Below are 26825 nucleotides of genomic sequence, written 5' to 3'. Positions count from 1 at the left end.
AAAGAGTCCCTCAATTCTATCGTATCTTGTATTGCTTTGCAGTTTCATGAGTGCTTGTTTTTCAACTTTTGTTTTCACAGTTAATCTGTTGACTTTTTTAAATCAAGAACCACCAAGTTTTCCCTCTGTGTTCTCTGAAGTGCTGAGCTATGATGTGAGTCCACTTAAATCTGGTGGTTAGTTATTTCAGAAGCTCTGAGGTCCCTTATCCTACTACCCAAATTCCTTACGCATCTAGAACTCAGAGATTTGTTTCTTTAGGTAGAGAAAATATTTAAAACATTACTCATTGGCTATTTGTGTCTCAGTGGGGATGAGTTATCTGATGTTGTCCTGAGGAAAGATACAGTGTAAATGGCAAATAGATTTGCAGATCCCACCATTTCTTCACCTTGTATCTCTATCCTTGCCAAGTCACTTGGTAGCTTTCTTATCATGAGAGGAATTTTATTCATTCTTTGGTTCTAAATTCAGCCATGTGACTTGATTGATCAACAAAACAAAACGAAACATAACAAAATGTCAGTGTGCCATTTCTAAACCTAGACCTTCAGAAACATTTATCGTCTCCACCTACCTTCTTATACCTCTGCCATCCCATGACAAGGACATACCCAGACTAGCCTGCTGTTCCAGAGGAGGAAGAGAGACACGTTGGGCAGATAACTCCAGATAAACTTCCCTAGCCAAGCCCTGCCTGGTGCAGAATCTTCAGCCAAACTGCAGATATATGAGCAATTCCAGCCTAGATTACCTAACCTGAAGCCAACCTACACTTGTGTAAGCTGTAATAATATGTGATTTTTTAACCCAGAGACTATTTTGTAGTGTCATGTAGCAATAGTTTGTTGGTTCCATAGGTTGTAATATGGGGCAGACAAATATTGAGAGGAACAGGATGACATGCTCACCAATAAACTGAAGCCAGTGAGGATGGAAGTTCAGGAGCATCAGATACAAATATTGTCCTAAGTCATCTTGATGTGTTGCACCCAGTCTGGTTAAGTGGGTGCAGTGATGGGGGTCTTCTGGTCTGGAGAAGATCTAGAAGGGTCTGCTTTCTTTTATTAAACAGATACATTATGTGCCTAATAATCATAAAATGTAATATTTATTACCTGTTTACCTTTTGATATCCATTGTCATACGCCATGACTAGCAAGGCACACATGGATTCATTTCCAGAAAAAATTTAACCAAATATACAAGTGCATTTGTAATGTGGCATGATAAATGCTACAATAGGGGCAGTAGAAGTTGCTATTGGATAAATCAGAAGAGATACCAGAACAAGACTTAAAGGAATAGCCATGGCCAAGAGTGAAAAAGAGTAGTTGACCAGAGGGAAGAGGGTGGGGAAAGAGAACATTAACTATAATAGACATTGGCTATTGAACAAATAATCTGAACAAAAAGTAGTGTAAGACTTGTACCCTGAAAATTATAAAATATTGTTAAAAGAAATTAAGGAAGATCTAAAGAAATAAAATTCCCACGTTTATGGATTGGCAGACTTAGTATTGCTAAAATGTTCACACTCCCCAAATTGATCTATGGATTCAGATAAATCCCTGTCAAAATCTTGCTTGCTTTTTTTCATAAATAGAAACTCTTACTGTGTGCTTGACTTGCATTGAAGACTTTATGTCAACCATATGAAGCCAAGACTTTTCCAGATGAAGAAACAGGCTGAGAGCGGTTATGTGACTTGCCTAAGGCCATAAAGTTGACTGGCAGCAGAGTTGTGGTTGGAACCCATTCCTTCCACTCTTAGTCAATGTACCATAATGCTCTTTGAGGTGATACCAGGAATACCAAGGTCCCAGTCTAGTGAAGTAAGAAGTCCCTTCTTCAAGTTCATCATCACTTCCCTGTCTTCCTACAAATGAGGATTTCTTTCTGGCTTCAGTGGAATTAACGTTAAACAGCTGTGTCATACGATGCTCAGAGTAAGAGGCCAGCCAGTTGGTATGAAGCCAGATTATTGGTCACAACATCCTGAAAGCAAGAAAAGATCTGTGCGGATGTTTTGCTGTACCACTGGCTCTCAGACTTCCCATGCGAAGCCCTTCCAGCCAGAGCCGCCATTCACTCTTAGAGCTCGAAAGTCAGTGGCTGTAGTTTCCAACCCCAAAAAGGAAGGCAGAGGAAGTGAGCTTGAGAGTCCATTAAAAGCACAATGCCAAGGCATAAAGCAAACAAGCAAATTTCAATATTCAAAGCCCACCCAACTACAGTTTGGGAAAACTGCTCTGGAGTGGATGAGCTTTGCTGGTAAACTGCTCAGCACAGCTGGACCTAATTGGGCTTTGGTCTGGGAAACCTCTACTTGCTCCTGGCACTCTGCTGAGAGGCGAAAGCCAATGAGACAAGAGTATGATTCTGCATTCCACTGGGAGCAGCCAGGGATACTCTGTCTGCTAGGGGACATGGAAATATTCTAACCTACAAAGAAAGGGGCTTTCCGTGGATTTCCCAGTAATACGCATTTCTGTGAAAAGGAAAGTAAGAAAAAGCCCCGCTGGTCAAACAGAAAGCAGGTCTGTCCTCTGCACAGTGTGGGCACTGTTCTGACTTCATTCTTATGGAAGAGACAACCATGACGCCTCCTGCTTTAAATAACTGACTATTTGCTTCTCATTTGCGATGCATAGTCTACTCGATGAAATGGGCACTTAATAACCCTCTTTTTGAAACAGAACAATTGAGTTAGTTGCTAGTCAAACATTTCTGTCTCTCACCCTGACCAAACATCCATGGAGTGAAAGAGGAAACTTCTCACTGTTCTGCCAACACAGAAGGCTGTTTTCTGCCTTCCTGCCTTTGCATAAGCTGGTCACTTTGTCTAGAAAACGGCTTTCTCTCTGTTGAATGCTTAATAATTCTCCCAGATAACAATGGTGGTGGTGATGATAATAACGTGTGGCCTGAATTATTAGTGCTGGTGTACTCAGTGCCCGCCACTGCACTAAAAACTTGGCGTGGGTTATTTCCTTTATTTCTCAAAAATAAATTGCTCTATTTCTCCCTATTTTACAGATCAGAAAACTCAGGTACAGTGTGTTGCCCAAGGCATATGGCAAGTAAGTGCCAAAACACTGCATACACATCCACTAAAATGACTAAAATGAAAAAATACAGAGCACACCAGGTGTAAGGACACTCTCCTATATCCCTGGTAGGAGTATAGATTGGTAGAACCACACTGGAAAATTATTTGATAGTATTTACTAGAGTTGAAAGTGGTTATACAAGTAATTCCACCCCAAGATATACAGACCACCCCCTTAAAAAGGCAAGCATATGTTCATCTGCTAAAGATAAACATGAGTAAAGCACTAATTCCATCCCAGTATGTATAAGCCCAAATGAAGTGGAAGTCGATGTTCACTGGAGATTTATGTAATCGTGTTACTAGCACTATTTATACCAGTTCCAAACTTGAGCTATTCAAATGCTACCAACAGTAGGATGGATAAAATTGAGTATGGCACAATGGACTAGTAGAACACAGAACCAAGGTGAACACGTTACAACTAAGCGTAACAATATAGACAAGTACAAAAGTGACGTAGGTGGAAAAAAGCCTGACACGGGAAAGTACCTATATCATTATTTCACTTACACGAAGTTTAAAAACAGGCACAATGAATCTTTACCATCATAAATTAGGATAGCGGTTTCCCCTGTGGAATGGTAGCAGCTCTAATGGGAGCTTCTGTGGTGCTGATTATTTTTCCTTGATCTTGGAGTTGGTTACGCAAGTGTGTTAACTTTGTGAAAACTCATCCAACAGTTTACTTCCATTTTTGTAAACTTTTCGGGATATATATGTATGAAATACAACATATTTCAATACCAAGTTTAAAACGAAAAAAGAAAAGCCTGAGAAAATTTGAAGCTTGTAATTTTAACCCCTGCTATATTTTAAGAATAATCTAAAGCACAATAATCTTGATGTACACATGCACTGTACATATACATAGGTTATATTATTTCATTTTATAATATCTTGGTGTATACACACACTATAATATGTATTATCCACGTGGGTGTATTATGATGTGTGTATATATGTACTAACATAATACATGTATGTGTATACACAGTGTGTGTATGTGTGTGCCAGGATCTGCTCAGGGTGTATTCATCACAGCCTTACTTATAACTTAGGAAACAGAAACAACATATACGTCCACGATAGGAAGGGTTGAATGGATAAAGAAACATTCCATTTGATGTAATAGTATGCAGTTGTTAAAAAAAAAAAAATAGGGAAAAGGTTTTCAAAACCAAGGGGAGATATATTGTTATAATTGTCTTTCAAATTCCGCTCATCTGTCTTATCTTCAAAAAACAATTTTTTAAATGGCTTCCTTTGTGAAGGCTATTTATAACCCCGTGGCTCTTCATATGGACTCTGCTTCAGCAGGTGTTTTCTACAGGAGGCTTCTTACAGCACTTAGCAACTTATAATTGTCTGGTCCCCACCAGACTTGGGGATCTCGGAGTGGAAAACCTGTTATATTTGTTTGTTCCCCTAGCTCATAGCACAATGTATGAAGCATAATAGTGTGTCTTAGGCTACATGGTAAATCAGTAAATATGTATTTATGTTCTGAATCAGTTCTGTCTATAGAAAGTGCCAATAATAATAATAAATAGTGTAAAACTACGTGCATTGTTGAATCAATGTAGTATAGATTGTAAAATAAGTCAGATTTGGAGCTAAATTCCAGAGACACAACTATTTATAGTGTATATAGGGTATACATATGCAATATGGAATAAGCAAGATAGTTCCCTGGCTATTGTCAAGCTTACATTTTGGTAAGGAAAATAGTCAATAACAAACATATCATATAATTCATATAGCATTAAGTGCTATAAAGGAAAATAGTAAAGAAGGCGGGAGAAAAGAATGACGAGGTTGAGGGCAGACTATTTCAGACAGTGTTGTCAAGAAAGTCCTTTTTGAGTAAGTACCATTTTGGTGAGTGCCGTCCTGAATCAGGGCAAAGAATATCAAGGTAGAAAAAACAGCAAACACAGAAGCCCTAAAGAGAATGAGCCTTAGTGTGTGCGTGAACTTGCAGGAGGACCGATGTGTCTAGACGGGAGTGAGAACGAGAGAGAAATAGGAAATGAAGTTGGAGAAGCGAGCCTGGGGTAGGTGATGAAGGACCTCTTAGACTGCGGAAAATACTTCGGATTTTATTTTAAGAATGATGAGAAGTGATTGATGGTTTTGATTAGGTAAGTGACGTGATATGATTTATATATCACAAGAACACTCTGTGCGTGTTGCTGCAGAGCATTATGGTGAAGATTACGTGCTCACAGGGTACTGGCTTTTATTGCGTTACTATTAATGCTATTTCATAGAATTAACTGATTTTCCTTATAACCAATAGAATGAGTCACTTTGCCATCTGGTAGAAACATGGACTGTCATTGAAGTAGCATACTGTATGAATGGAATCTAAGGAAAAAAATAATCAAAATCCTATCAACGATTATTTTAGTAACTCTGTGATATAGTAATAGAAATTGAATTTTTAAAGGATTTATGAATTTTAAGTTATGTGCAATTTTTATCATTTTAATTATTAAGGTAAACTCCCCATTCAGTTGTTCTTCTAAAGATCTTTGGTTGTAAAAGACCATTTTGATCTCTTTTGGCTTTGCTCAAAGACCTAAAATCACATTAGAGAGGAAAAAAAAATCTCTTAGGAACAACCATATGAGACATTTTAACCAAGAGGATAGATACCTCATCTCTTGCCACGTCCCATTCTTTTACTTATTGTCCAGCTGCTTCCCTGAATACATCACCAGTGCTTACAATGTCCTTCTAAAATGTGTTCAGTTAAATAATTTTCTTCATCCTTTGAAATTCTATTCAGGCATCACTAATTTTATAGGTACCCATACTACCTCAGGGAGAATTAATCACTCCTTCTTATACACTAAGTCTATACCTTTTTGTAGTTCTGTCATTACAAATAATAATAATAGGATTAGCTATCATTTGAGTACTTATTTTACATGAGAAACAAAAGACATATTGTCTTACTGTCCTCCCCAAGATACAAATATGAAAAATGAGACTTGGAGATGCTAAGTAACTTAAGTAAGTTCCTAGAGCTATTGTATTTCAGAAAAAAAAAATTGAACTTTGTCTAGCTTTGTGTTGCTTTAATCGCAATCGTTATTTAGATCCAGGTGTCCTGAGGCACTCCAACAAACTTATAAGCGTACTATGGCATATTCGAATTTTTTGAGGGAAACACAGTGATCCTCCATGACTGTCAGACACTGCAGAAAGCTCTAGGTCCAGGTAATTCAGTTTCACCATTAATGATGCAACATTCCTTTCAGTGACATCATCCATTTGCAAAGCTGGGTTTCCCATGGTTGCTTTGATAAGGAGCAAATACTGAGCATAAAATTACTGTGGAACAGGAAATGGAGGGGGGGTGAAGTCCAATCTGATGCCCAGTTTTGAGAAGTTGTGCCATGCCTGGCAAGTACACACATCTCATTAGTAAGTAATTCTGGCTATTTACAAATGAAATAGAAATATTATTTTTTTCTTTCAATGTATGTGCTGCGATTTTTTCCATAATTGCTAGCTAAGTTGTTAAGACGTAAATAGTTATTAAGATGCTTGGATCTAACTAGTTAATAAAGGGAACTTGTAGGTATTTCTTTTGATCTAGGGGGGTGCTGTGAAAAAAATTACTGAGACACTGAAGACATCATGTCAATGGAGAAAGTTTGAAAAACCTCTGGCTTAGATATTCACCTCACCTACTAGATCACGATTTTCTCAGATGCAGAGTAAAATCAGACTGGTGCAAGTAGAAGTCAGAAACAGTCTTTCCCTTCTGTTCTGTCTCTCCTCTGTGAGAGTGGAAAACTTTTGGCTACAAGAGACGGATAATCCTACTCACATTGTCTTAATTAGAAGGAGGAGCGAGGGGATTGTGCAATGATTACTAAGCTGTGTAGTACATTCTCTTGTTTACTTCCTTAAAAGGAGCTTGTCTTCTTTACCTAAGTATGTCAGCCCTCTTTCATCAATCCTATCATCAGCACCTTTGGGATAATCCCACAGATGCAAACTAAGACAATAACTATAAAATGCCCTTATGAGGACTATAGAGAAATTACATGAAAAGAAAGTTATAATGCCACTTACTGCTAAATTTTCTGGATGGCTACAGCAAAGTTATCTGATTAATCTTATTGGGTATTCAATCTCTATGAACAAGAAACCACCACTAAGTGGATTTATAATTTTGTTGCAGGTGGTTAGTAGAGAAGTGTCAGCTGACTTGAGGCAAAGGGGTTGGGTAAAGTGTGTCAGAATTTTCGTTTTTCATGGAAGATTCATTGACAGAAGCAGTCCTGTTTTCCCCTTCCAGAGGAAAACTAGGGCTTCCAGGTTTATCAAATGAAAATTCAGAGTGCTCAGTTCAATTCAAATTTCAGATGAGCAAGAAATAACTTTTCAGTATAAGAGTGTCCCTGATACTGTATGGTGTATACTTACACTGAAAATTTACTTCTTGTTTATCTGAAATTCAAATTACTGGGTGTCCTCTGTTTAATCTAGCAACTCCAATGAAAACAGATATTTGCTTGAAAACATAATTATTAATAGAATTTAAATATTATTATTTTGCAACTCCTAATGAACTAATGGATCTAGAGCAGTGATTTTTGAGGTGTAGTTCCCATCACCTGGGAACTGGTAAAAATGCAAACTCTTGGGATTCATCCCATATGTACTACGTTAGAAATGCTGAGGGTGGGATCCCTCAAATCTCTGTTTTAATGAACTTTCTAGGTGATTCTGACCCATAAGTTGTGGTAGGCAGAATAATCTTCTTCCAAAGATGTCTTTGTTCTAATCTCTGGAACCTGTATTTTAGGTTACAAGGCAAAGAGGAATTAAGATTGCAGGAGAAATTTTGGTTGCTAATCAGTCAACCTTAAAATATGGAGAGTATCTTGTATTGTCTAATCACAGGGGTCCTTAAAACAGTCATTCAGAAGAAGTGACATGGAAAGGGGACACAGAGAAATGCAATATTGCTATGAGGTCTGTGAGCCAAAGAATGTTGGTGGGCTGAAAAAGGCAAGGAAATAAATTTTCCCCCAGAGTCTCCAGAAGTGAATGAAGCCTTGGTGACATCAGGATTTTAATCCAGTGAGATTCCTTCTAAACTACGGAACTGTGAAAGTGTTGTTAAGTCATTAAATTTGGGGTCATTTGTTACAGCAGCGATAGAAGACTAATGGAGCAATGACCATCAATGCCTAATGGTTTTATCAGCTGAAAGGCAATACTCCAACACAGTCATGGGACTGGGCTGATGGTTAACATCAGGCCCTTCTGTGGTTATTCATGTGTATTATGTATAATATACAGAGAGAGAGTCCTTGTCTTTTAAATAAAGCTTTAACTTGTTTTCATATTTTACAGTTATATAGAAATCATCATCATCATCAGGTATACTATAGACTGAATGTTTGTGCCTTGCCAAAATTCTAATGTTGAAATCCTAAACCCCATTGTGATGAAAATAGGAGGTGAGGCTTTGGGGAGATAATTAGGTCATGAGGGGGGAACCCTCAGTAATGAGATTAGTGCCCTTAAAAAAGATACCCCAGAGAGCTCCCTTGTCCTGTCTGCTATGTGAAGACACAGCAGGAAGACTTCTGTCTATGAACCAGGAAGAGGGTTCTCACCAGATTCCAAATCTACCGTTTAACTTTACCATTATTTTAATTTTTTTTAAATTTTACTTTTTTGGGGGTGGGAGGCAATTAGGTGTATTTATTTATTTTTAGAGGAGGTACTGGGGATTGAACCCAGGACCTTGTGCATGCTAAGCATGCACTCTACCACTTGAGCTATAATATACCCTCCCCCTATTTTTTTTAAATTTATTTGTTTTTATTGATAACTTAACCATTATTAAAATTTAAATTATATGAATTTATCATTAAATCAATCGTATTAAGAACAAAAAGTTGATACTCAAACATCACTTTCTAATTATTTTGCCACATTTTACTGTCATCTATGCTTGAAGGTTATTCACATTTAACATCTCTCTGTGGTGGATATACCACGTATGGCACACATACTACTGGTCACCTCTTCCCAGCGCCATGTTCAGTGAAGTCACGTTGGTGGCTTGAAATTGGCGATAGTAGGAGTACCTTCCCTACAAAAAAGGGCGAATGCTGCACGTAAGTTGTGGTACGTTTACTAGCGTGTCACGCATTTCAAGGCAAGTGAACCATTTAGAGGCAGGCGTGTTACAATAGCACTTGCTACTCTAATTTCACATTCTTAACGGGTCAGTCTTGACTGATACTCAGAAACTTTTTACCTAGAAGAAAAGCATATTTAAAAAAAAATAGCACATAAGTACACTACAAGTCCACAATTACCCAAAATACAGCATTGTCAAAAATTTAGGAAGTTACGGTAACTTTTATTTCAAATCCAGCTCTTTCTTTAATGCAATTTTTATTTTTAACTTGAGGGATCATAAGTTCTGAGAAAAGGAACATTTAAGTTTCACAGGTTTTGTTTCCCCCTGAATGCTGCAAAGATTCCCTCTCAGATAAGAAATGTTCTGGCCCTGAACTGGGGACAATTTTGAGAATTCATTATTTGTAACTTGAAGAGATGTGACCTTTTTAATTTTTTCAAAGTGTTCATATTTAAACATATTTTAACTTAACTATAACACGTAAATAAGTTAAAGTTCTAATAAACTACAGATACATCCCCATTGTATATTTTTCAACGTATTTTATTGTTTTCTATGTATTCTATATTAATTGCCATGCTTTGACTCCAGTTTTTTGTCCTCTTTCTATTCAATTGTTATAAAATTGTGATAAATTGTTATATACAATTTACCCAGGATGCTTGCTCTGAGTATTCAGATATTGAGATTTCAAGGTTTTACACCCAGAGATTCTGCTTCAGAAAGTGGAACCAGTTAACAGAAGCTACAAATATGGAAATTCTTGTGAGTGGGGAGATAAAATAATCCTCAATCTAAGAAAATATAGAAAATAAGACCCAGTCCACTATCATCACATCTATCTCCAGTTGGGAAGCTGGAGAACCAGATAGAAAGGAATTTAACATCCTTCATCCATTCACTAAATGTATATTTAACACATACTAGGTGACATCCAGTTCTAGGGGCTGGGATTACAATGTTGAGCAAGAAAAAATAAATCTCTGTATATCGAAAAATATTTAGAAACATTACCCAAGATTAAGCTGAAGATAAAAACATATGAACATAAGAATACAGATGTCTTAGGTCATTGCTGGAGAGGTACCAGTGAGGGTGTGGGAGGAGAGAGGGAGGCTATAGGATTGAGAAAGGGGACAGAGCAAGGGTATAGAGCAAGTGAAGCCAGATCAGCCTAGGTAGGTCACAGTGTTACATCTGTTCATTCATTGCCCAGGACAAGCTGGGGTTCTCTGATACGCAGGCTGGCTTTCTACTTAGAAACCTGAGAGATTCCAAGGGGCCCTCCATGTGTGGTTATGCAGGCTGGACCTGGCCCAGCTTCAGGCAGCTCCAGCTACCTAGGTGTGTGACAATGGCACCTTACTTGTGTCATGTGGCAGCTCTGCTCCAAGACACGTTCCAACAGCTCACCAGCCCCAGCATTGGGAGATTATCTCTTCTTTCAGGGATCTATTCTAACCTAGACAATTTTTTAAATCTTGCCATCTGACCTGGAGAATGACTTACATCAAGACCATATAGTTTCTTTTAGCTCTGGCACTCTACAGGGCTGTAATTCTGACAGCATTAGAAAAACTTGGAGATTTGGAAGAAGAATAAAATGAATGCCACTCATTCTTTAAGGCTCAAGTCTCACGTCTCCCTGACACCTCCTCCTCCCCTGATCACTGCCTTCTCTAAACTCCTCTAACAATTATGGTCGGAACTCTCCCAGGCTCAGATAAGAACAAAGTGCACTCTCAGGAAGAGACCTGTTGAGAATGAAAAGGATGCTTAAAAAATGTCAGACTGGAGAACTATGAAAACCAACACAGGGCGTGGCCAGCAGACCAAAGTGCACATTCCTGGTGAGTATGGTGATCTCAGCCTTGGGAAGAAAAGCTGTCACTATGTAAGAAGGTAAGTGATAAAGGCAGAACACACCCAGAAGAGGACGGTTGTTCTACAGGTGGCTTTCTACTGCAGGTTCCAGCTGTTATTCCAATCATAGTGCTATCATGGGGTGTGGGGTTAGGCTGAGAACAGCACTGAGCTCTGTAGGGAAGAGCACTGGTAAGAGACGTGCAGGTAGGCAGTGTTGAGACACAAGCATATGCACACACAGTCACACACAAACGTTTATACTAATGAACACACAATGTAACTTGCAGTTGCCTCAGTATGGCTCACAGGTTGGAGTTGCGGGGGGGGGTTATTGTACTTTTCTGCTTGAAAAGCAATGTTTTATTTTGTCATTAAAACCATCCTCTCCTTTGTCATAAGACACTTGCAACTTAGGTTTAAAGTATCACTGGAGTTTATGCTTTTATTTTTGTATTTAATTTTTAACTTCTATTTTTATTTGCATTTAATTCAAATTTAATATACGTTAACTTTTTTGATTCAAAAAATCATTCCAAGGACAGGTAAGACCTGAATCCCTAAATAATTGAAATAGCTTCAGTAACAAGGAACTATTTCTTATTCGTTTCCTTACTTACGTGAATTTGCAGCCCCCACCAAAGAAGGTTAAAATAAGAAAAAGGGTTTACTACACTCTTTATTTGTTTTAGAGGAAAGAATTGATCCAGATGACAGAAACCTCCACCAGACGGAGCAGCCAGCACAAAGAGTCTGTGTGGCGGTGCATTCGGCTCGCTAGATAAAGAAAGGAAGTGACAGGAAATCAGAGAGTTTATTTTAACGATCCTGCCCTGTCTTCCATCATAAGGTAAACAACCATCCCCTTTGCTAGCCAGAAGGCACGGTTTTCCATGGCCTCATGAGGCCGCAAATGGGAACCGTACTAAATAGCCATTGCTGGCAGGAGATAAGGAAGAAAGAAAGTGTCCATATGAGATTTATTTATTTTATCAAAGGCTGCAACTGTCGGGGGGAGACTGTAAACGCCACACACTTTATTCTGGACAGGCTGTCAAGTTCAAAGCAGAAGTCCGTGGAGAAGAGTCTGGAATCTTCTCACCACCATTAAACAAAGCCCCGCCAAGTTAAGCTGAACTTCTCTAGTGTCTGTGAAATGAAACACACACACTGTAAGTTGTGACTCTCCTGGCAGGTAGGTGTTGTTAAGAAAGCCATTGCTTTTTGAGAGGGTTACAAGCTGCCAAGGAGGAAAAGACGAGGAGTGCCCAGTGGACAAAGACTGGAGTTTGTGTTATCCCTTGGCCCATGGTATTCCTGGCTTTTTTTGCCTTACTCATTTCGGGATATTTTAAGAAAGAGGACTGTGTTTTCTGACTGTAAATACGAGTGCAGCAGGTTGAACCAGGATACACCAAATATTTTTCTAACTGAGGGAGACCAATGTAGAATTTAGATGCCAACAAGATGACTAAACAGCCATTGGGCTCATATTTACTCATTTAGGGCTGATGGGAGTGGAAAGAAACAGCTGCTGTGAGCTATTTCTATTGAGAAGCAACAAGATACAGCATGCTGTTGGGGATTATTTTAAACCTGAGGTATATGATTGTCACGGCTCTTTTGCAGAGCCCTCAGACCCCGTGAGCTTCTTTGTCAATGTAGATACACATACACAAAGAAGTTTTAACTGGATCTCATGGGTGAATTTTTTTTTCATAAAACAAAAACAAACCAAAAACCCCACAAAAGTCACATTGTGTCATATTAGCCCTTCACGATGACAAGATGAACTGCCCCTGTTAATAATAAAGCGATGTCTTTATTTTTCATGTGTGATGTAGAACGTCTGAGCAGCCCTAACTTTTTTCCACTAGCAGTTGGTAACCACCTCACAAAAGCCTCCCCAGGACTGAATTCTTCAGGACATTTACTTTTCCATTACTAACACTTCCACTGCACCCTCCAGCTCCAGCTCCAGCTCAGTAGTCTCCCTCCTACCAAGGAAATAACTAACTTGGATTTTCTGGAGAAGGGTTTCAGGCAGTGATTTATCTGTATTCCATTTAACATCCGAGGAGACTCAATGCAAAAATGCAACTCTAAGGAAAGTTCTCTGTTTTCATAGACTTTTAGAGCTAAAAGCAAATTGTGGAGCGCTTCAAGGTCAGTATCCTTTTTCAGAGATATATTCTCAATCCTGGCTAACTGTCTAGCATGCAGTAAACGCTCACTGAACGTAAGCTGGCTGATACTGTTGACTTTTACTTAGACCCTCAGAGCCTTTGTTTCCAATATTGGTTCTCATTATTCAAGATTCTGGCTGTAGATAGGAAGGGGCATTGTATGGGTACTGAGTGGAATAGGCATCAAATAAATATTTTGCAAACTTTGCTTCATTTTTCTTTGCTAAATCCCTGCTAGTTGTCTTTTGTTGCAGTCATTTTGGTAGTTATTCTGTTTTGTTTGTTTGTTTTGTGTCGTCTGGTTTTTCTTTTTTCCTCCAAAAGAATAGCATAAAAATACACTAGATGTCTTCTCTTAACTTTTACATCCTGATGCCAATCTTCCCCCATTGCCAACACATACACACACACGCACGCGCGCATGTGCGTGCACAGATCTGACACTCCTATAAGGAACTTCTCTCTCTCAGGACCTCAGTCATCCTCAGAAATCCAATCATCTGCTTTTATCATCTACTACATTCCCCTCAAAGGACAATTTGCTTTTTAAGGCAACTCTTCAAAGCTGAAAAAGTTTTTAGTCTTTCTGTTCTCACTCCCAAAAGGTCTTTAACGATGATATTTCAGTCCTGTGCTTGAAGCTATTTTTAAGAAGGCCCTTTCCAACCACTTTTATGTACAACCTCAAAGTACATTTAAGTGATTTGACTGAAGTCTCAAATAAATTAGTTCTAAGAATAAGAGAGGATACAGGATTTTCTGAATCCCCGTTCAGTGTACTTTTTCATTATGCCCAGCCGAAGTCCTCCATCCACGAGACCTAACATTCCCATAGGAATAAATAAATGGCGATATTATCAAAAATAATCACATCGTAAGATGATTTCTCTAATGTGAAAACTATCTATCATGTTGCTCAATGAAATAAAATGATTCCAAGTCACAAAGCATAAGCTGTTCCCAGAAGGGATTAGCGGGTACCGGGATAAATGATGCAACCTCAGATAAATGGTAAAACAAACATGAGATTGATTACAGGGCCAAGGAAACACTAGAATGATGGTAACCTGAGAATTTCTAATGGATTAGAGCTTAATGAGAGCTTAAGCAACTATGATGTCAAAAAAAAAAGAAATAATTCCACTTTCCCACCAAGTACACCTGCTTTCCCATAAATAACATCACTGCTTACATTGTGCCTGTTGTAAGGAATGTCCTTTTCTTTTTTCCTTTTCTATAGCCTGAATCCTGTCTTTCCTTCAAGATTTTATCCTATGCTATGAAGCTTTCTCTGAGCATCTTGGCTCCACAATTATCTCTCCATACTCTGAAACCCGGTCTCTGCTTTGACTTTGCTAAAAATCTTTTTTTTCCAAAAAAAAATTCTATGTTTTATTCTCCTGACAAAAACTCCTGTGCCTTCCACGTATTTGCTTTTTCCAAATAGTTTAATACAGTTCAATTTATTTCTGATAATGAACTGACTCCAGGGTCAGGGAGTAAAGACACACAAGAGTTAAAGAAGCATTGGGCATTCAGGATGTGTCTCAGAGGTGAGGACCTGCATTTATGGTCTGGTTTCCCTTTGCATTTCTCATCCTTATTTGTAGAAAGTCATCCATGACAATGAGTGCTCTGTCTGGCATTCTTGAGTAATCCAAGAACTTATTTTACCACAGGGGCAAAGAGTTGTTACACATTTAGATGTCAGCCAATAGATGTCAGTCAAAACTAGAAAACAAAGTATTATTTACAGTTATAATATTTAATGAGTTTGAAATTGGAATACATGGCTAGGAAATGGATTTTTCCCCCTAAATTTTAAATTTAATTTTTAGAGGAATAATGCATTACCTTAAAAAAAAAAAAGCTCATGTATCAGAATGAACAAACTCTGGAACACTGATGGCATCAAGTGCTGGCAAGGATGTGGAGTAACAGGAACTCTCATTCTTTGCAGGTGGAACTCAAAATGGTATAGCCACTTGGAAAGACAGTTTGGTGTTTTCTTACAATTCTAAAAATACTCTTGCCATATCATTCAGCAATCAGACTTCTTGGCATTAACTCACAGGAATTGAAATTTTACATCTATACATAAAAAACTGTACATGGATATTCATAGAAGTTTTATTCATAATTGCCAAAACTTAGAAGAACCAAGATACCTTTCAGTAGGTGAATAGATAAATAAACTGGGGAGCATCCAGACAATGGAATGTTTAGCACTAAAAAGAAATGACCTATCAAGACAGAAAAAGATACAGAGGAACCTTAAATGCATATTACTAAGTTGAAAGTCTCCAATCTGAAGAGGCTACATGCTGGATGATTCCAACTATATGACATTTCGGAAAAGGCAAAACTATGGAGACAGCACAAAGATTAGCAGTTGCCAGGAGTTGAGGTGGGGAGGGATGAACAGGTAGAACACAGAGGATTTGGGGGCAGTGAAACTCTTCCATATGGTACTACAAGGGTGGATACTGTCCTCATACATTTATCCAAACTCATAGAATGCACAGCACCAAGAGTGAACTGTAACGTAAACTATAATCTCAGGGTTATGATGATGTGTCAGTATTGGTTCATCAATTGTAACAAATGTACCACTCTTGTAGGAGATGTTGAAAATGGCAAAGACTATGTGGGAGACAGGAAGTACATAGAAAATCTATCTTTCCCTTATTTTGGCTGTGAAACATAAACTTCTCTAAAAAATTATCAATTTTTAAAAGAGACATAAAAAATCTTAAAACTTAGTTACATTAATATACCTGCTCAAATATTTAGGGGAAAAATGTACTGATGTCTGCAACTAACTTTGAAATGCATCACATAAATAGGATGGATTGCTGGATGGATAGATGGACAGATATGTGATACAGCAAGAATAGCACAATACTAATTATTGAAGCTAAGAAGTAGGTTTATGGATGTTCACTGAAAAACATCTTTCAATTTTTCAGCATGTTCAAAAATACAATCAATGTTGAGAAAAAAAATCTAGTTATGATGTAAAAAGGAAATAAAATTAGATGCTCCCTTATTTTATCCACTGATCAGTCTATAAGCAAACTCTAATCTGTCAATAAAACCCATGTGTGTGTGTGTGTATACTGTGAATCTGAAAAAAAATAAAGGTCCATTTGTTAGCAAAACTCCCTAATATGGACCTGATTCAAAGGACACATTGACTTATCAGACTAAAATGCATTCATCTCACTTGTAGTCTGCCTTGTCTATACATAGTGAAGGAAATTCCTGTCTAAATGCAGCCAGGGCACATTTTAGGAATAGTAATTCGTCTGATGCTTAAATAAAAACATTTGATGTAAAAACGTTTATTTTTTAAATAAATGCAATAGATACTATTTATGAAAAAAATTAGATGATATAGGAAAAGTAAAAAGTTTTAAAATACATATTTTTGTTTTTTTCCATGTATACTTTTTTATTTTCTTAATTTCTTCATATAGTTGACCTTGCTTATTTTTAATAATATTTACTTATTTATTATTACAAAAGCAATATATAGTAATTATAGTATTTTAGAGACTACCAAAAAAACACCGCGGGGGAGTAAATGTCAGCTACGCCTCCATGACTCATATGCAACCATTTATACATTTATTTTTTAATGGAAAACCAGACAAAGCTATAAAAATTACATAATGCAAATCAGACTTGATGAAAAATAATTAAGAAAAACATTCTCAGTTTCACATTTCTCCGGATCTAGTCTGTCTAGACTAAGGTACTCCTCCCTGAGCAATACTGAGAACCTAATCTCAGAAGAGGCAGCATACTGCTTTTACCGTATTTTATTCATTAAACGCAAATCACTAGGTTCAGCCCACACTCAGAGAGAGAAGGTTCCACAAGACTACAATTGCCAGGAAACAGGAACTCGAGGATGTCATATCAGACGCTGTCTACAGTAGAGTATGGTATTTTATGTCTGGCCTTTTTCACTCAGCGTAATTCTTCTTAAAGATACATCCGTGTTGTTACCCTACATGTCGGGCACTTTGCTTATCCATTTACCTCCTGATTGATATTTGAATTGTTTACTGTTTAGGGCTTGCTGTAGACTGAATGTTTGTGTCTCTTTCCCAAATTCACATGCTGAAATCATAATCCCCTATGTGATGATATTTGGCGAGGGGGCCTTGGGAAGATAACTAGGTCATGAGGGCTTCGCCCTCAAGGAATTAGTGCCTTTATACAGAGAGACAGAAAAGAACTTGCTTTTTTTCTCTGTAGGAATACCTCTTTACTATGTGAAGACATAACAAGAAGATAGACGTCTGCAAGCTAGACCCTCACCAGAACCCACGCAGGGTGGCATGCTGATTTCAACTTCCCAACCCCTAGAACTGTGAGAAGTAAATTTCTATTGTTTAAGACCCCCAGTCTATGCTGTGTTTGTTATAGCCACCTGAACTGACTAAGGGGACAGAGCCCTCAGGAATGAGGCTGAAATGAACGTTCATGAACAAGACTGTGTGGACAAAACCTCCACTTCTCTTGAGTAACAGCTTGGGAGTAGTATTACTGGGACATACAGTAAATGTTCTTTTAACTTTAAAAGAAATGTCAAAAGTTAATTCCAAAGTTATTCTGCTATTCAGCATTCCCACCAGGTTTCCTTTTGCTCTGCATTTCCATCAACACTTGGTATTATCAGTCTTCTAAATTTTAACTATTCTAAGGGTGAACAGTATTATCTCACTGTTTTAATTAGCATTTTCTTAATGACTAATAATATTTTTGTATCCTTGTTGGCCATGTGTTTCTCCTGTCAAATATCTATTCAAACATTTTGCCCATTCAATCAATGGGATTGTTTCTGTTTTTGTTTTTTCTTCATGTTGTTGAGTTGTTAGAGGACACTGTATATTCCAGTTAAAGGTTCTTTGTAAGATGTAAGTATTGTGAATGTTTTCTCCTAGCCAGCAGCTTACCTTTTCATTCTAAACAGTTTGAACAACATAAAATTTTCCTTACAATGAGAATTTCATCAAATTTATTTTTTTTAAATGAAGGTACTGAGGATTGAACCCAGGACCTCCTGCATACTAAGCATGGGCTCTAAAATTGAGCAATACCCCATCCCCCAAATTTATCATTTTTAATTGTCTGTTCTCTTTGATAATCTAAGAAATATTTGCCTATATCAGTTCACAAAGATTTTCTCAAATTTTCTTCTGGAAGATGTATAAATTTGATTTTTGCATTTGTTTCTGAATAAATTTGGAACTAATTTTATATGATATGAGATGAGATAAGGATCATGGTTTAATCTTTCCACAGGGATATTCAGTTGTTCAACATCGTTTGTTAAAATGACTATTCTTTGCCCGTGGAATTGTCTTGCCGGTTTTGTCAACAATTAATTGACCACGAGTTTATAAGTATATTTCTGGATTCTCCATTGATCTATTTATCTATATTCTCATCAATTCCTTGGTACCTTGATTACTGTAGACTTACAGTTTCTCTTGAACTCAAGCAACAATGTCATTCAACTTATTTCTTCCATTCAGCACCTTTGCATGTCCACAAAATTTAGTATCAGTTTGTCTACTGTGATTTTTACTGCAATTGTGTTGAATTTATAGGTTAATTTGGAGAGAACTAGTGTCTTATCAATACAGAATCTTCCAGTCTATGAATGTACTGTCACCATTTCGGACTTTTTTCCTGAGTTTTCCTTCAACTTAAGTTTTATAGACATACTATTTTTCTAATATTATTTTTATTTATCCTCAACATATAAGATCTTAAAGATACATGTATGTGAGACATTTTTAAAAATTAGTTCCTCTTGAAATGTGATGACCTTTTTCAAACTACTGACTCATGAAATTTTTCTTCGATTGTGTCATTGACTATTGCATCTCATCCAAGATCATTCTGTTATCTTTAGTGGTGATAATTGTAATTCTTAGACTGGATCTATATTTGATGTCTTTTATGACGATCATCTTCACCCTTACTATTTTCATCTTTTTTTGTCATTAGTTTTTTTCTTTTTCTTTCATGAGATTTCTCACATTTGTCCTTCTCATCATTGATTTATCCTTCTCAGAACCTCTCTGACCAAATAAATCTTCCCAATGTCTGTTTCAGTCTCTAGTGTTTCTATTGTGTGTTTTAATGTTAGTATCTTTATTGTATTTGCATATTCCACCTTTTCCTTTATTATCAAAGTGTGACATCTTTTTTTCTCATTCTCTTACTTCTTTCTCTCAAATATTATTTCTGTAGAAATTTTTACTATTTCATGAAGAATCTCTCAAACCCTGTTTCAGGATTTTATTTTAAAGTTTCATTTTACTTTCTATATAAAATATACTTTAGATGTAGGCCTTTCTTCTGAATCATTAAAATAGTATGCTTCTTCCCTTTCCCTGTATTTATTGGCCCCATGGTTTCTGATGTTGGAACTGATTTTTATTTTTTTATTTTGTTTTTTTATTAATTTTGAAAGAAGGAGAGATCTACCCAGACGTGGTATCTGCCAGCAAATCTCTGTGTGAATTGCTTTTGGCTTCTCTCACTGCTCATTTGGCTGTTAGTTCATTCTTGTGTTCAGATTAATAGCTGGGGTGTAGAGGAGGGCAAAGGGGATGGTTTGATAGGTTTTATATTTGACCTCATTTCCAGGCATGAATTCATCTGCTTTAACTCTGCTGACTTGAAATGAGATTTTCTCTAATCCCTAATGCCTGATTCTTTATCACTCTGCCTTCAATCTTTAGTATGTTACCTTAACAAATGGGATCGTCCCATTTCTGCCTTGTCCTGTTCCCTGCCAGCTAACTTCCAAGGTTGCTTTATTACAGAGACATAACTCCCAGGATTCGATGCTCACTGCTTTGCATAAAAGGAAGATAAGGATGGTATATGTCTACGGGTCTGTGTTTGGTAGGTTGGGGGTATAGAGAAATATAAAGAAAAACACTCTAACCCCAAAATATAGGACTGAACATTAGAGGAGCAACTGCCTGCTTTTTCTTGTTCATAATCGTTTAAACAGAATTTGAAGTCAGGTCTCTTTGACTTCAATGTTCAAGTTCAGTATAGTAGGTACTGCTTCTAGGAGCCAATCTATTTTTTTTTTTAAAGGTATAATCAGAAACTCTTCTGGCCCAGATACATAAAAGAGGAAGACATTCCTGGCCCTTCAAGACACCAACATCCACATGCAAAATAAGAAAACAACTTGTGTGGTAAATTTTAGAGTAGAGTTAAAGTAAAGGATTAGGTTTTTTAATACAAGTATTAGATGTTCCATCCCCATAATACATTAAACTCCTATTGGTACAGTACGCTGTAACGAAATGGGTGTTTGGGATAAACAAGAGCTGCAGTACATTAGGTGTGGTCCAATTCATGTCCAGACAGCAGGAGTATCACTCCCTTTGGTCTGGACACTACAGTCCTGTTAATTCAGCCCCAGATCAAATTATCCTCTTGGCAGCCCCGACACACTGATGACTCATGCTGGGCTGGAAGTCAACGAAAATCGCTAATCCTTCTCACACGTGCAGCTGTTTAGTTCCATCTCCCCCATCCTGGCCTGGTGCAGGGCTTCTCAGAGCCTGAATGCTGTGTTTTCATGTTCCCTAAAATCGTCTCATTTAGAAGTGTAGAAGTTTCACACACTGCATAATCACCATGGCAGGGATGGAACAAGCTTAAACTGTTATTAATTTGCTATATAAGGCAAAAGGACTACGTAAATTAGAGAGAGATGCAGAAAATTAGGCATGTCAGTTTCCCCCCAGCTTCTCATGTCTAATAAAACAACAGTTTTCTTCTGTCTTCTTCCTGAACAAAAAGATTCCATCAATTCTCTGCGTCTATATTTTCTCTGTAAAGCTTCCAGTGATGGAACTTTGGGGAATTCTTAGACCCAGGTGGAAAGGCACTCTGTGTCCTGCAGGCTGGTCACCTGCTCCACCTCAAATGTAATTTGCCCTCTTCTCCCAAAATGCCTGAGCCACACTCAGGGGGAACTAACATTTTCTGAGCATCTGCTATATTTATTTAGGTTTAGACATTTTGTTTATAGGTGATATTTATATCCTCATCATGACCATGTGAGTTATACATGAGAACCTTGTAAGTTTTACACGGCGCAGTTAGAGGTACCCGGAGAATAAGGACATTGTCCTAAGTTACGCAGACTATAAATGAAGGAGGCGGGAGTTGACCGTCAAATTATCTGGATTTAAGGCTTAGTTTATTCAACAAACCATATAAATAGTTCGAGGCAATGCACAGAAAGCAGTGGTCTCTAGGAGAAAAGCTCTAGGGTGGAAAAAGTGAAAGGACATTTACTCTGCAGGAAAGATTAATGAGGGAGTGTGCTTACTCTGGTCTTAGTTTGTAAAGCAATGCCAAGCTTGTAATAGGTACTCAATAAATAAATTGGCCGGGAAATGGGCGGGTATTTTAAATTTGGCTTATCAAACCAGTAACTTCTAATTAATTGGCAGAAATATATTAAGTTCTTGCTTTAGATTCAGTACCCCCTGGGGTATCATGACGTATGGGGTAAGACGATATGATTTGTGTGAAACCCAATCGGCATGACCAATAGTCTCCCATTTAATCAAGTAAAAAATGTGTGACACTGATTGTCGATGCTGTGGGTATTTAGAGCTGTGCAATGGAAGAAAGAGTTTTGGGGAAGGGATCTTGGGGCACATAGTGCTCACATGATGTGAGTTTTTGAAGGTTACTGCATTTCGTAAAAGGAAAACACCATGAGGAAGGGAGGCATTGGGAGGAAGGGAAAACAGAGACATAGGAGTAATAGGAAATGATTATAAGCTAGGGCGAGGTTAACTGCTGTAACAAACAAACAGAAATGTACAATGTATGGAGGCACTTACTGGAAGCTTTTTATATTTCCGTTCATATTCCATTGACCAGAACTCAAATGTGTGATCATACATAACAGCACCGGAGGTTGGGAAATGTTGTCTATCTGTGTACCCAGAAGTGTTCTGGTTAATAACCAGCTAGTCTCTGCAACAGAAAAGAACTAATTTGGGGGAAAAAAAATACACACATCTAGAGCTGAAGTTTGAGACCCGACCTCTTTGTGCTTCAGTTTTCGTAACTGTAAGATGGAGCTAAAACTCTTGAAAGCATGCTCATAAGCTTGATTTTAGGAGGAGCAAATGAGAGGACTAACATAAAATTTCTTTGAAAACTTCAATGAGTCCTAGAAATTTTCCTCATTTGGGGGTTGGTGTCTCTTCTCAGATGCCAGGAAATTGTTATGCTGTAGCCACATTTCTTTGTAGCTACCCAAAGAAGGCGGAGAACACAGCGTTAAATTTAAGAATCAGTTGCTTCAAGGAGTTTGGGCTGAGAAAAATAGGAAATTATGCTTTTAAGACTGTTCCCCGTGGATCCAAGAATTTGCCAGCCATATGTTGGATACTAGTTAAATATTAGTGGAATTAATGAATACTGCCTTATTCACTTAGTACCCAATACTGAACTGGTACATCACCACAAAAATCTCCTCAAGTCACCCCTCTGTAGTCAAACTCACTCCCCACCTCCTACCATGCACCTGTCAACCACTATTTTGGTCTTTGTCATTATAATTTTGTCACTTGGAGAATGTTATATAAATGGAATAATATAACATATGACCTTTCGAGAATGGCTTTTTGAATACTCAACAAAATTCCATAGAAATCCAAGATACTATGTATATCAATAATTTATCAATTATTTGGAATTTATAAAAGAAAAAAGCAGACACTAATGAACTCATCTACAAAACAGAAACAGACTCACAGACATACTAAACAAACTTACGGTTACCTGGGGGAAAAGGGGATGGGAAGGGATAAATTTGGGAATGCAAGATTTGCAAATATTAACTACTATATATAAAAATAGATAAAAAATTAATTTCTTTTGTATAGCACAGGGAACTATATTCAGTATCCTGTAATAACCTTTAATGAAAAAGATTACTACATTTTAATGAAAAATGAAAACGAATATATGTAGGTATATGTATGACTGGGACATTATGCTGTACACCAGAGTTTTACACATTGTAACTGACTATACTTCAATTAAAAAAAAAAGTCATTAAGAAAAAAAGGAGAAAAGAAATACTAAAGATATTACTGTGAAAGCATTTACATTTGATGATCTCAAGAAACGGAATGAGAAAAAAATGCCTTAAAGTAACAAACCTATATATAGTACTTTAAAAAACTAATTAAAAAGCAAATTTATGTATAGAGCAGGGAACTATATTCAATATCTTTTAGTAACCTATAATGAAAAAGAATGTGGAAATGAATGTATGTATGTGTATGTATGACTGAAACACTATGCTGTACACCAGAAATTGACACGACGTAAGTGACTCTACTGCAATTAAAAAAAAAATTCTTTGAAGTTTATCAATAGTTTATTCTTTTTTATCGCTGAGTAATAGTCCATGGTATAGATGTGATCCTAAAACCAATTACTTCTATAGATGGTGCACCCTGGGCTTCACTCACTTAGAAATACGACAGTTATGCCTTGGAAACAGTTTTCTCAGCCTGTGTTGGACTACAAGTCTCCAAGGGGACATGGGAGGCCATGACTCTGAGATAAGACGGTTTAGGACAGTAGCGAGTCCCTAACATTTTGTGGTCAGTGTGTTCTTCTTGTAATTTGTATTATTTAAATATAAGCACATATTTTAGGGTGTTATGGTGGACCCATCTTACATGGTACAGACACGAGTTGAAGCTTTAAAGAGCAGTCTTTGAGAGCTTCATCTAACATCCAATTTGTGCATCTGTTTGGTGAGAACTTGTCACCACTCATAGGTTTCTTGGCAACTGAGCTATTTTTACCTACAGAGAACTAAGGAAGAGCTGAAGGGCATTTAAGCAGCAAATTCCCAACTGTTTGGCATTAGGCTCTGTGAGCTGGCCCCGCATCTTCCCGGGCAGCTGCCTCCGCTCTGACGGCCCCGGAGCCCCGCTCCCAACTGACCAGACCCGTCCCGAGCCTGCTGTGCGGGGACCGTGGGAGCCGGCGGGAAGCCCAGGCCCCTCACCCACACGACGCTCAGTACACGCTTGTTAAGTGAGAGACGCTGCCGAGAGACACGGATGATTCCTACCTTGGGGACCGTCTGCAGTTTATTTCAATTATTTTTCACGAGCAATGACTGATTCCCACCACAGCCGCCTGGCACCGCGGGCCTGGATTACACTCTGGCTCGGAGAGTCTCTGCTGGTGGACTCTCAGCAGGTTTCTTAGCCTCTTTAATGCTCAGATACCTTCAGTGGTAAACTTGTAAAGTAACGCCCACCCAGCAAACTTGTCGTGGGAGTCACCTGGTGCAGGGCCTGAGCTATACGTCAGCTCTGGGAAGGAGGGTAGAGGACTCCTTGCTTTGTCTCTTTTCCTTTCTCTCTCTGTCCTTTCTCTTACACCATCACCCAGTGACTGAAGGCTTATTCTTAATAAAATGGGGTGATGAACATGATAAGGGAACCTGCTTCATAGGAATATTATGAGAAGTACGTGAGTGGAAAGCATGCAGCGCTTTAATCATATTTCAGAGAGTAAGAATTGCACGAATGTTTGCTATTTCTTATCTCTGTATTTGAGGTGGGGAAACAGAGTTGGGGTGTAACTGACTAGACTAAGCTTGTGCAGTTATTAAACACTGGCTCTGAGATTCAGCCATAGGCTGAATCTGATTCTGCAGCTTCCATTCAAATCCTCTACATGCCACATCTAAATAGAGTTTAATCGCTAAACCCATCAACCACTGGAGAACTGGTACAACGTCATCTAAACCTGAGGGCCTGGGTCTGGCACACAAGATCGGGGCTTACACATCCCCGCAGGCTGGAGAGGAAGTGAAATGCAGTTTGGTTTGGAGATTTCCATGATGCTCTGGAAACAGGGTGGAGACACACTGATTTAAAACCCTTCAAATCCTGGAGATTGAACTGCAGAAAAGGTCAAGAGCAGGGATACGGGAATCTCTCATTGGCCTTTTGAAGCCTGAGCTCAGTTGGAGTTCTAAAGGGCAGACAAAAATCCCTCCCTGCCTTCCCTTTCTTCAGGGGTTCAGTAGACTAAGCCTGAGGACAGCCTGTTCTGAGTGCGGGTAGACTGCAGAGGTTGGACACCCAGGGAGGCTTAAGTTCCTGAGCGGAATGTGCAATCCAGCCTCTCTGCTGGAGGTAGCCAATGGTCCGGCTGCCCTGCCTGGGCAATTAGCCTGGGTGTTGAAATCAACAGCTTTGTCAAGTGGCTATTCTCATAATTCCAACCTAGGCACTCAGCTGGTAACTCTTTCTAGGATGCATTTAATAACAGCTGCGACAAGGAAGTTTGACTATAAAGTGCTGACTCCGTATTTTATTGGAACAAACACACTCTTTTTTTTTTTGTCTGTGTTATTTTTTATTGTGTTCTTGAGCCAAGCTCTTTTGGACTTTGAGTGTTTCTTGTTTTCCCTTTCCTGTCTTTCTCTCTGTCTCTCTCTCTGTCTGTCTCTCTTTTTTTTTTTTTTTTTTGGTTAAAATCTGGCACCCTAATTATTGCATGGCAGAGTTGATTCAGATGTAATCTCCAAGCCTTCTACTTGGGGGTCCAACCAACCCTAAATGAAAATCATCACGGCCAGCCCTGGGGGAGCCTAAGGTTGAAATACAGGATTTGTAATGGGGGCAGGTTGCCAGGGACCCTCCTCCTTGTTAGAAGGAGCTCAAAGTACTCAATTAGGCGTTCCAGTATGCTGTGGTCTCTGCTCTGCCTCTAGAAAGCTGTGTACACGGCATATGGCTCCTTAATTTTTGTTTAAATGTATTTGTTTTCCAAAAATGAAGACAGAATTAGGTATCTTTAAGGAACCCCTTTGCCTACGCAGTAAGCTCTGATCAAATGGAAGTCCTGTCTGTGGGAGTTAAGTCAGATAGTGCCAGCCCCCACCTCGGTCCATGTGTCATTGTTTTCACTGGCTCCCTTTGCACAGCCCCAGGCAGAGACCAGGCCACATGGTTCTTCACACAGAGCACAGGCTTGATTTTCGTACATTGCTTCTAGAGTTCTGATCCCTGACACACAGCTCATCTTCAGGGGCACAAGCCATGACTGAGGCTCAAAAAACACCCTGGCACACTTTCACTCGGAGAATCTCGTGTCTGAATAAAGGACTTCATACATTACTTCATTCATTTGACTTTCTAATCCCAAGCTCTCCATAAAATTGGTAAAGACTTGTGACTATATAATGTCCTTTGCAAGCCCTTTTCCCCACAAAAAACTTTAGGTTTTTTTTTTTCTCAAAAATAGGTGTTAGATTTAATTATGTCCAATTTTTTACTTCAAAATTATGTTTCTATGACTAATCTTTTAGTGCTTTCTTCCTACAAAGGAGCTTCGTTAAACTCATGGAAAAAGTATTACAAAT

The 26825-nt window shown here is 38.2% G+C and overlaps 1 long non-coding RNA gene across 1 annotated transcript; it reads left to right on the top strand.

Moving 5' to 3' along the window:
* Positions 1-11489: 11489 nt before the first annotated feature.
* Positions 11490-18522, top strand: LOC116659786. Its single transcript, XR_004315132.1, has 3 exons — positions 11490-12009; positions 12210-12354; positions 17612-18522. It is a non-coding gene; the product is annotated as an uncharacterized LOC116659786 (long non-coding RNA).
* Positions 18523-26825: the final 8303 nt, after the last annotated feature.

Source organism: Camelus ferus, chromosome 25 (genome assembly GCF_009834535.1).
Source record: "Camelus ferus isolate YT-003-E chromosome 25, BCGSAC_Cfer_1.0, whole genome shotgun sequence".
Lineage (NCBI taxonomy): Eukaryota > Metazoa > Chordata > Mammalia > Artiodactyla > Camelidae > Camelus > Camelus ferus.
Note: the sequence above shows the minus strand (reverse complement) of the source record. Positions and strands in the feature narration are given on the sequence as shown.